Source organism: Pelodiscus sinensis, chromosome 27 (genome assembly GCF_049634645.1).
Source record: "Pelodiscus sinensis isolate JC-2024 chromosome 27, ASM4963464v1, whole genome shotgun sequence".
In the NCBI taxonomy this organism is placed as follows: Eukaryota; Metazoa; Chordata; order Testudines; family Trionychidae; genus Pelodiscus; species Pelodiscus sinensis.
Window position 1 is genome coordinate 14,811,012 of NC_134737.1, and position 6,489 is coordinate 14,817,500.

The following is a 6,489-nucleotide window of genomic DNA, read 5'->3' on the forward strand; positions in this document are numbered from 1 at the left end:
GAGGAATGTGTGCCAAGCTGTGAACTGGTACGTCGCTCTCTTCTGAACCCGCGCCTTGGCTCCCGTCCCACGGCACTCGAACCAGGCAACTCGGAAAGGAGAGTTCCCACGTTCCTTCTCGCACAGCCCTGCCTCAGCTCCGCCCCGGCTGGGACACAACGGGACCTGGTCCTTCCCTAACAAAAACAGCCTTTTCCTCTGTTTCTGCTGCCATACCAAATCCGGACTCCGCCTCACCCAGTCGTGCATCAATAGGAGCTGTCACTGTTGTTGGTTGACATAGCATGCTGTGCTGCCTTTTACCATTTGTCCAATCACAGTTCTTAGAATCCCAGGGCCGGCAGAGACCTCAGGGGGTCACCGAGTCCAGCCCCTTGCCCAAAGCAGGCCCAGCTGCAACTCAACCATCAATTAAATTGGCTAACCATGCATTGGAGGTGTTCCTACAGCAAGGCTCCAGCGGGTCCCTCTCGTACTGCCCACTCCCAAAGGCGCTCTACAATACGGAGTTGGCACCCGAAAGGGGGCACCGTTGCTGTCTTGTGAGTGACGCTCTATGACCACAGCCCTGCAAAATGTCCAGGTTTATGGATTGTTGGATCTTGTCCCCCTAATACGTCTTGCGGGAGAGGCGGCTTGGCTCTACATTTCCTGGTTTGCTAATGTCCAAGTCTGGGGCTGTGAAGCCGCAAGTCCCAGAAGGGCATACAGAAACAGGGGACCCTGTCACGTAGCAATGACCAATCATTTTGGGGAGTTGTTTCCCGAGGGTGACATCAGCATGGCAGAGAACCAAGAACAGGGCAGAGAAGATGCTGGTGAGGACGAGGTATGAAGCCACCCTGCAGAACAAGGGACAACGACACAAGGGAGCTCGTCTCTTGCAAGCAGAACAAGCTCTATGCGCCCAAGAGCCCCGCTGGGATGTTTTCAGTCCAAGACATACCCGTCAGCCTCCAATTGCCCAAAGACACCTACCAATGGCGTTCGAGCCCCCGCCTTTATTTAGTGGCGCTGCTCAACGGCACCCGGGGAAGCTGAGGTTGAGCTTGGGCGCGGGTCCAGAGGAGAAGAAAGCACAAGCCGGCGTTGCTTTAAAATCCTGTTTATTGGAACACACGTACATCCTTCCCCAGCCCGGGAGGGCGTGGAATCCATGCAGTACCAATAACATGACCAAAAAAAGAGGGCATCGATATAAAGGGGTCACTGACTCTTCAAATTAAAAAAATATTTAATACTGTAGTAGAGAAGTAATACACCAAAAGACGTTGCAACTGTACAGTCTCTCTGATATTGCACTTCCAGACAGCACATTAGAGTATAGGGCATTTCAGCCATCTATAAATACCACACCAGAAACAGGGGCCACACAAGGCAAAAGTGGCGGGAGGAGACACAGAGATCCTAGCCTACGAGGAAGAAACGGAAAGAGTGGAGCCTCCTGCATCCATCGCTCCCTACCTTCAAGAGGGGCGGGTGGTGGTGGGGGGGGGCTCCCAGGGCACCCACCCACGGGGCAGGAGGGGTCAGTTCCTGGGCACCCAAGGGAGGGGGGGGATCATCCACTGTTTGAACTTCTAACGTGTCAAGTTCAGCTGTATTTCTAGAGCTTACGTGGCTGGAGGGGGAGGCGTGGGAGGGGCAGCTCCTGGCCTCCTCCTCACAGCCTGTTGGGGAGGGGCTGGGTTCCTCGAAATCTCAGGGTGCTCTTAGTCCTGGCTCAGGTCACACACACAGACACTGCTCAGTGCACATGAGGCGCCCGAAAACACTCACTTTTCCGCAGGGCAGCCCCCTCCTGGCACCAACACGGCCCCCCATATCCCCTGAGGGGCAGCCCCCTCCTGGCGCCAACACGGCCCCCCATAGCCCCTGAGGGGCAGCTCCCTCCTGGCGCCAACACGGCCCCCCTCAGCCCCTGAGGGGCAGCTCCCTCCTGATGCCAACATGGCCCCCCATAGCCCCTGAGGGGCAGCTCCCTCCTGGCGCCAACACGGCCCCCCATAGCCCCTGAGGGGCAGCCCCCTCCTGGCGCCAACACGGCCCCCCATAGCCCCTGAGGGGCAGCTCCCTCCTGATGCCAACATGGCCCCCCATAGCCCCTGAGGGGCAGCCCCCTCCTGGCGCCAACATGGCCCCCCTCAGCCCCTGAGGGGCAGCCCCCTCCTGGCGCCAACACGGCCCCCCTCAGCACTGGAGGGGCAGCCCCCTCTATAGCAGCACAAATCCCTCCCTATCCCCCTTAGAAGCCCCCACCTCTGTCCCTTCACAGACCCCTCTGGCCCCTCATGGGGCAGCCTCCTTTGGCATCACGGCTGATCGCCTGCCCTCCAGGCAGCACGATGGCTTGGTGCTGTGCTCCTCCCCAGCCACAGCCTGTCCTGGCAGAAGCTCGCAGCCACGAGGCCCGGCACCACGGCTCGTGTTTCACAGAAAAGGGAGATTCGCGGTCGTCCTCTGGGCGGAGGCCTCCTTGGCTCCCCGGTGCCTGTGGCGAGGAGACGGAGGCGCAGATCCCTCGGACAGATCGGCAAAACGAACCAGACACGGAAACAAAGTGGACGAATCTTGTCGACCAGCCTCACGGCGTCTCCGCCCTGCGCACCGGGCGTGGCCGACTGACCGTGCCTGCAGCACACTGGTGCCCTGTACGGCTCCTGAAGGAGTCTGTGTCCGTGCAGAGGGAGGGTGGCTGCAAAGCCAGTGAGGTTACTGGACGGAGGGGCACCCAGGAGGCGGGGGAGAGGGTGGGGCTGTGTACAAGCAGAAGGGGAGAACACCCTTCTCGGTCCATGTGGCCTGTAGCGCCTGGTCTTTGGAGCAGAGGGGCAGGCGTGGTCTGGATTCCGGCCTAGTCCCGGAAGGCAGCCAGCGTGTAGCCGTACAGGTAGTGGGAATGTGCTGCAAGAGAAAGGACGAGAGGCCGTGTGAGCATGATGGGATGTGACAGGGGGCTGCGGCAGCCTCTGGTTGTCTTCCTCCTGCGACTCGAGCAGCCGCGGCTGGCCTTGGAGCAGGTGTAAGCAACCCCGCCAGCTTATCCAGCTCAGGGAGCTCCATAGCTCCCGTTGCCATACCGTCTGAGCGGCTCTACCATTGCTGCCGGGGGCAGGGCAGGGCTATTGCTCCATTGCACAGATGGACCCGAGGCCCAGAGAGTCTAAGTAACTTGCCCAAGATCACACAGGGAGCCTGTGGCAGAGTGAGGAATCAAACCTGGGTCTCTGGCTATTGCTCTAATCACTAGGCTGCTCATCCTCCATTCCAGTGCCACCCTCCCAAATCAGGAGGTGGTGGCAGCTCCAGGACAGAGACCAGGCCAGGTGTTTGTGCAGCATCAAAGGGTTGGGCTTGTCAGGGAGTGTCCAGGGGACAGGGACTGGATCTGCCTGGGTCTCCGGACAGCGCCAAGCAGAGAAGGCCCCTGGTCTGTATGCCCCACTGCAGTACGGACAGTGACAAGGCTTATGGGAGATGCTCTAGAGGCTCAGCATTTCATCAGTCGGCGCTTGGAGCATGCTCCGGGAGAGTCCAGTTCCTGACAGAAAGCATGTTCTGTTCAGAAAGCAGCAACACATTAAAACTGACCGCAAAGTACTGTTCCTCCTCATAGCCAGTGTCCTCCCTTTTTGTCTATTTATTCCTTGTTGCACACTGTCTAACCACTAGGCTAGGACAAGGTGGGTGAGGGAATATCTTCTCTCGGATCACCTTCTGTAGGTAGAAGGAAAAAGCTTCCCTGAGCTCTCTCAGGTCTGGAGTTATCCAGTGAGGAATGTCGAAGGGAGGCCAGGTCAGAAAACCTGCCACATGCAACCTCACTAATAAGCAAGAGACAGCACTTTGTGATACAGTGACAGTCTGTACCCTCTCACCCTTTTTGTAAGTCTATAATCCATTTTGTACAAAATATGCCTTGTGAGGTTTCACTTGAAAACTCGTAATCTGCTGAACATCAGTATCCTGGTAAAATCTATGTGGTGCCATTGTATAGAGAGTTATAAAACTCTACTGTATAAAGCATGTTCCAAGTTTGAGGAAACAGCCTCAGACCAGTTCCGCAAAGACAAAAAGCTAGCCAATACTTCAGCCAGGTGTCAACATAATCAAATGAACTATCACCTGGTTAAATGGCCTCTTGTTGACAAGAAGAAGGCAAGCAAAAAAATTACATCTTGGCAAAGGAACAGACTTGCTGTTGCCTGAACCCCAACTGGAGAGGATTCTGAGAGGAAAAGACAAAAATGAGGATCAGAAACCCCAAATAATTTCTTTCCCCTCATCTGATCCCTTCGTGGCATCAACCGTGTTTGAAAGACAAAGGAAACATCACTGAACTGGGGGAGTGGTCTTGCTGAAGGAATCCAGTCTGACTGCTCTGAGCATGTGCTGAGAAAACTTTTTGTTTTGAGAATACACTTAGCTTGTTATTGGTTTATATTTTAGCTTTTATGTCATTGTTATCAAATCTGCCTCCTCACCCATAATCAGTTGGAATCTATCCTTCTGCACTTCAGACACTTGCTTTATTGCATTACGTAAAACCGCGTGAGTTTGGATTGAAGTGTTTGGGAATCTCCACTTGAGTGCATGCAAATTGTTTTCTCTTACCAAGTGACAGCCTTTCTGTGAGCTTGCCTTGGCCAGAAGGAAAAAGCTGGCAATAGAAGACACACATTTCTGGGGGTAAGTCTGCGACTAGGAATTTGCTTCTGCAACATAATGCAGGGCTGCCTAGAAGTGCCGGTATCAGTCACTGGGAACAACCTTGCAGGCTGGGGGAGCAGACCAAGAGCGACAGCTCTCACAGACTACATCTAGACTGCAGGCTTCTTGCGCAAGAAGCTTTTATCAGAAGAGATCTTCCATAAACACTTCTTGTGCAAGAGCATGTGCACACTGCCAAAGCACATCGGAAAAGCGATGCGTTTTTGCAAAAGAGAGCGTCCAGACTGCATGGATGCTCTCTCGAAAGTAAGCTCTGATTGGTATGCACAGAATGGCCGCCAGGGCATCTGTGCTTTTTCCTCTTCTTGAGCAAAAAACGCCTCTTCCCCGTCCACACACAATTCTTCCTCGTAGAATGAGGAATACCTACGCCGGAAAACCCCCTCTGTTCTTTCCATCTTTTTGCGCAAAAATGCGCTTGAGGTGTAGATGCTCTGCGAGTCTTTTTGGAAAAACTCTGTAGTGTAGACTGAGCCACAGTGAAGCCGTGCACAAGGAAACGCGGTTGGAGAGCGAAGGGGACGCAGCTGTACAACAGCCCAGACTGTACCCTGGGAATGTCACAGCGCTGCTCTCCGACGGGCACTGGCAACCGAACCGACAGACCTCCTGACCCGGAGACGCGCTTGTGTCACTCACACACGTGGGTCCAAGGAAAGGTACTTTCTCGCCCACCCTGTCTGTGCTCTGTGAACACTCAACTCCCGGCTCTCTGCCTTTGCAGCATTTTGTTATAGGAGGCCTAGTGCAGCGAGGCGGCCCCAACCAGGGTCTCTACGTCCTGCAGTAATAATGAGAATCTGTTTACTTCTGCCACACCAAAGGAAAGTCCTCAGGAAACGCTAATGACAGAGAGGCAGAGAGGAGTCAGGGAGAGGAGACCAGCCATAGCAGACTGAAATGGGTCCTTCCTTGGGCTTGTCTACGAGCTCTCCCCGGCCACTGCTTGCAGCTTTTGCCATTTCAGCTACTATACCTTTAGGCTACGTCTAGACTACGTCCCTTTTTCGTAAAAGGGATGCAAATTAGACGTATCGCAATTGCTAATGAAGCGGGGATTTAAATTTCCCCTGCTTCATTAGCATAAAAATGGCTGCCGCTTTTTTTCGGCTCGGAGCTTTGCCGAAAGATCCCTTATCCCTTGGGAAAAGGCTTTATTTTCCGAAAGATCCGCGTCTAGACTGGCGCTTTTTTCTGGCAAAGCTCCGAGTCGGAAAAAAGCGGCTGCCATTTTTATGCTAATGAAGCAGGGGAAATTTAAATCCTCGCTTCATTAGCAATTGCGATACGTCTAATTTGCATCCCTTTTACGAAAAAGGGTTGCAATCTAGATGTAGCCTCAGGGTTGCCAGGTGTCCAGTATTGAACCGAACAGCCCATTATTTTCGCCTCCTGTTCAGTAAAAAAATTCAGAAAATACTGGACACCTAAAATGTTCGGAATTTTCTGATTTTTTCCCGGCCAGGAGGCAAAAATCCAGGCTGTCCGGTTCAATACGGCAGCAGCCTGATAACCCTAGTGCTTACCGGGGAGCTGTCCAGCCCGGCACAGGGAAGCCACCAGTAGTCTGTTAGGGCTAAAAAGCCTCACCGCATGGTTTTTAAAGGGGCTACAGTGAAGGGGTTTTTTTTTGGTTTTTGCTCAACAAACCTTTTCCCGGTGTGCTTTGCTGTCGTTGTTCGCTATTTTTTCTGAAACCATCTAACAACCCTATATACCTTGGTCTTGCTTAAACTTACCCCCAGCTAGGGCTGATTC

At 53.7% G+C, this 6,489-nt stretch overlaps 1 protein-coding gene across 4 annotated transcripts in view; it reads right to left on the bottom strand.

Moving 5' to 3' along the window:
- Window positions 1–2,616: 2,616 nt before the first annotated feature.
- PPFIA4 (PPFI scaffold protein A4) overlaps window positions 2,617–6,489 on the bottom strand; it is a 143,412-nt gene continuing 139,539 nt past the window's right edge. For 3 of the 4 annotated variants that reach the window (XM_075910026.1, XM_075910022.1, XM_075910023.1), the window contains 2 exons: window positions 6,471–6,489; window positions 2,617–2,904 (listed from right to left, as the gene is read on the bottom strand). The exon at window positions 6,471–6,489 is cut by the window's right edge and continues 76 nt beyond it. The gene's annotated coding sequence lies outside the window, so the exon portion shown is untranslated. Of the gene's footprint in view, window positions 2,905–2,940; window positions 4,229–6,470 lie in introns of those variants that run through there. The other variant, XM_075910024.1, reaches the window with a different exon arrangement.